A 5,304-nucleotide genomic window follows, 5' to 3' on the forward strand; every position below is an offset into this window, starting at 1 on the left:
GATCCCTTTTTATTGCTTTTCAGTATTTAGTTCATTAGGATGTTGTGGGTCTTGTCCCAACATTCATCTCAGTTATTAGAGGATTCATAGATAGGCAGTCAGTTAGTTCATTTGTATTTATCTTGTTATTGAGTTATGTACAGTTTTGAGTTACCACTTTGGCTAAGTTAAATGTTTATTTCTAAAACATTATGAGTTTAGTTTGAGACCGTTGAGTTATCTTGCATTTGAGTTCTTTTCTTAATGCTTAAAGTCTTCCGCTGAGTAAGTAAGCCAGGCCAAGGATTCGCTTTGGGCCAGCAATGGTTCTCGAGTGCTAGCCATGTCCGGGGTGTAGGCTCGGGCCATGACAGAACCGATGTCAAGAAAGCTAATTAACCAATTATTTTCCCTTCTTCAATGTCTTAGAATATTCTCAATATATCAAGTAAGCATAATTCATAAGTAAACGACTCCATACACATTTATATTGCTATATTTATAGCCTAGATGTCAAAAATCATAGAGCAAAAATCTATGATCAAGTTCCTAATCTTGATGTCAATTGATATATCAACTATCATATTTCTCTAATTCAAGCCCCGGATTAAATTTTATTTCCTTCAAATAACATCAATCTAATGGTGTCTATATAACATGATACACCTTATAGAAAATTTCATACACAAATATATCAAAATTTGAGTTATAATATGATAACTTTAATATTAAAGTTGAGTCATGTAAACTAAGACTTAACCACGAAATCAATAACTAAACCACAAACAATACACAGAAGTTGCCTTATAAATGATTCATTCGTATCATCTCACCCCGGAATGATTAGCTTATAATAACTGCCTAGAGATTTGCTTTATAATGACCACTAAAGCCTCATTGAGAACTCCACTATAATGCTCCATCATACGATTACAAAAACAACCATAAGTTTCTCAAAAATTTGAAGTTTCCATATAATTTCTCTATCAAAAACTACCTAATCATGATTTGTTATTTACATTGTGGTCATTATTAATTGATAACAATATAAAAGAAAATAAATGGAAAAGACTATGAAAGGGTTTACAATACCAGGAGTTGCTTCCTTCGATGTGCGGCGTCCCTTTTATCTTTCTGTTTTTTTCTTTCTTTCTCAAATTAAGATCTAAAAATATTAAACCAACTAACTTATTCCAATATATGTGGTACAAGTGTTATATAGTACTCAACAAATTATCAATTTAGCTCATTAATTATCTAAAATTACCCATCAACAAATTAATCGTAGTTAATAAATAGTTCAAAATTCCCATTTAAAATTTATGAGAAGAGTCAATATAGTTCTAGTGCTCAAAATGACCTAACAGGTGATTACATTAGATCTCAATTTACCCATCGTTCGTCTTGAATGGTCAAAAGAAAAGCTAGAGTAAGAATAGGTACTCGACTCAACAAAAATGTGGATATCTTCCGTGCATATAAGCCTGAGTTTTTCAAGTGGACTCTTCAACCAATCGATTTTTCCACTGGACCTTCACAGATGAAATCTTTTGACCTTAACTTGCAAACCTCCCTGTCTAGAATAGCTATATGCTCCTCCTCATAAGCTAAATTTTCATTAAGCAGGACCAAATCCCAATGAATAATGTAGTTCCCATCACCATGATACTTCTTCATTATAGACACATGAAACACCGAGTGAGCTCCTTACAAACCTAGAGGCAAAGCCAATTCATAGACCACCTCTCCCACACACTTAATAATTTCAAACTACCCAATATACCTTGGACTAAGTTTACCTCGCTTACCAGACCTTATTACTCTCTTCATGGGTGAAACCTTCATCAACACTTTCTCTCCCTCCATAAACTCCAAGTCCTTGACCTTCATGTATGCATACTCCCTTTGCCTGCTATGAGTTGCTAGAAGGTTTTCCCGAATGAATTTCATTTTCTCTAATGATTCCCCCATAATATTAGTACCTCAAGGTCTCATGTCAAATACAACCAACCAAAAGAAGACATATGTCTCCGTCCATACAAGGGCTCCGATAGAGCCATGTCAATACTCGAATGATAATTATTGTTTTATGAAAACTCTGCCAACTTTAGGAATTGATCCCAATAACCACCAAAATCTATCACATATGCACAAATCATCTCCTCCAACACTTGAATTATCCGTTCAAACTATCCATCGATCTGAGGATGAAATGCAGTACTAAGATCCAATATAGTACCTAACTCAGTCTGCAATGTCCTCCAGATGTTAGAAGTAAAGTGCATACCCCTATCTGATATGATGGAAACCGAAACTCCATGCAATCAAAAAATCTCGTGGATATAGAGTTTGGCTAACTTCTCTGCATTATAAGTCACCTTGACCGGAATAAAGTGCGCAGACTTAGTTAACTTGTCAACAATCACCCAGATCGAATCAAACTTACCAATGTCTTTGGAAGACATACCACAAACTCCATTGCAATCCTATTCCACTTCAAATTAGGAATGGGCATTCTTCCAAGTGTCCTTCCAGCCTCTGATTCTCGCTCTTTACCTGCTAACAATTCAGATATTAGGCAACAAAATCATCAATGTCATGAATCATTCTACTCCACCAATAATGTTCTCTTATATCATGATACATCTTGGTTGCACTTGGATGTATAGAATACCTCGAACTATGATCCTCTACAAGAATAGTCTTGAGTAAAATCATCACCAAGGGGCACACATACCGCCCCTTAATCCTCAAGACGCCTTCCTCATCAACCATAAACTTCTTGGCTTCTCCTCGCAAGACCATATCACAAATCCAACTCAGCTTCTCATCATCAAGCTGCTCTAAATCGAAAGTAGAAAATCAATTGAACATGAATATCAAAAGAGCAAGATCTGATAGAGATGGTGAATATACTTTGCTTAATGATTTTTATGAAAAAATAAGGGATTATTCATGAAGTTACTCCTCCATACTCACCGGAATCGTAGTTAAAAGAAAAAATATAACTTTAAAAGAAATAATGAATTGTATGCTTATTAGTTCATATGCATCTGATAATATTTTGGGTGAAGCTATTTTATCTGTTTGTCATCTACAAAATAGAATTCCTTACCAGAGAATTGAAAAAACCCCTTATGAATTGTGGAAAGGTTATCCCCCTAATTTGAAATACTTGAAAGTATGAGGTGATTTACCAAGGTTATGTTGTTTGACCCCAAGAAAAGAAAATTTAGTGTCTAGAATTCTAATATATGTTTATTGATTATGCTAATAATAGTGTTGCATATAGATTTCTTGTATCAGTAGTGATATTATTGAACACAATACTATAGTTGAAATAAAAAATGTTGAGTTTTTTTAGAATATGTTTCCTTTAAAACATGATAATATCTCTCATGATTTTACTTTTCAAAAGGAAAATACTTCTAGTGTTCCAATTTTTCAAAATGGTTCTGAAAGTGATCAAGAATTGAGAAGAAGTAGAAGGTCAAGGATAGAAAAATATTTTGGTGATGATTTTTATACTTATATTATTGATAATGATTCTTTAACTTTTTCCGAAGCAATTTCTTCTAGAAGCCATTAAATATGAAATAAATTTTATTTTACAAAATAATACTTGGAAGTTAGTTGATTTACCCCCGGGAACTAAACTCATTGATTGTAATGGGTTTTTAGAAGAAAATAGTTTACTGATGGTTCTATTGATAAGCTTAAATCTAGACTTGTATCTAAAGGATTTACTCTAAAATAAAAAAAATTGATTATTTTGACACTTATACTCCAGTGACTACAATTTCGATTATTCGTGTTTATTTGCTTTGTCATCTATTGATAAATGATTTATTCACCAAATAAATGTTGAACCCGCATTTTTAAATGGTGATTTAGAAGAGGAAATATATATGGACCAACCTGAAGGTTGTCTAGTGGCAGGTCAAGAAAATAAATTTTATAAATTAATCAAGTCTTTATATGGTCTAGAACAAGCTCTCAAGCAATGCAATGAAATTTCTAAGGTTGTAGATATAAATCTCCCTGCTATTATGTTAGAGCATATGCACAAGACTATTACTGTCAAGGATGGCAAACACAGAATGGGATATGGCTACCTACTGACAGAAGTGTTTAATCATTTTGTTTTTCCTCTTGGCAAAGGGATTAAAGGAACTGTTAAATAGACTATTTCTCTGACCACACTTGTTGAATGTGAGTGTGTAGAAGAAAGGCAGGGGCGGCTCTAAGGCTTGACCAGTGAGGCCATTGCCTTAGGTCTCAAAAATTTGAAGGCCCCAAATTCGTTTAGATTCTTATTATTAATTTTATTATATACTAATATAATTTATATAAATAAAATTATTATTGTATATTTTTTATTATTATTTGTTTGAGAGTATTTTTTACCAATAAGTTCATAAATTCTCATAATCTTCACTCATTATTTGATATATTTATTTTAACTTTCAATTTTAAATTTTATCCTTTTTATATAGGAACTAAGTTATATATATCAATAACATAATCTTATTATTTTTCCAATTTTTTCTTAAACTGTGTGAACACAAAAGCATTCATACACAAGTTTCATTTTCGTTTTAATTTAATATATTATATGAAAATTTTATAATTTGTTTTAGATATTCACCAGCTACTTAATGTAATGAATAATATTATTTAAAAAGAATTTTATCATTTAAATTGATCAGAAATTTGGATATTTTTATTACTATACATGCTTAAAACATCAACTATTAAGTTATGTATGTTTTTTCTATTTCTTATTTGTGATGATAGTCAAATTAAAATTTCGATTTGAGTTTTGAGGCTTAACATCGATAATCCACCACTTTATTTTTGTACTCTTCTTCCTATTTTATTTTATTTTGTGTGTGAAAAAATTGTTATTCTATGTTTTTAATGATTAATCTATTGTGTAGAAAATAAATTTCCTTGTTAATGTATAAATTTTATAAAATAAATTTATGAGCCTCTTAATATAATTTTGCCTTAGGCCCTGAGATCTGTTGAGCCGCCCCTGTTACAAAGAAAGCAATGAGGTTGCGGGTGCTCTAGCTAAGTATGCTATAATCATATCGGAGAAAAAGAAATTCTTGATGAAAATGAACTTCCTTTGGGGCCAAGAGGCTCAATATACGTGAACAAGCTACAACCAGTCAATTTTAGGAGAAGGGTGAAGAAATACTCATGTTAGACTTTTGAACCTTCCCGATCATTTATTTTGTTATGGTTTACGAAGATGTTGCTTAGTCTTAAAAAAAAAAAAAAAAGAGATGCACGATAGGGCTTAGAAGAAAGTTGGCA

The sequence above is a fragment of the Solanum tuberosum genome, unplaced genomic scaffold (assembly GCF_000226075.1).
Source record: "Solanum tuberosum cultivar DM 1-3 516 R44 unplaced genomic scaffold, SolTub_3.0 scf00065, whole genome shotgun sequence".
NCBI classification, from domain to species: domain Eukaryota; kingdom Viridiplantae; phylum Streptophyta; class Magnoliopsida; order Solanales; family Solanaceae; genus Solanum; species Solanum tuberosum.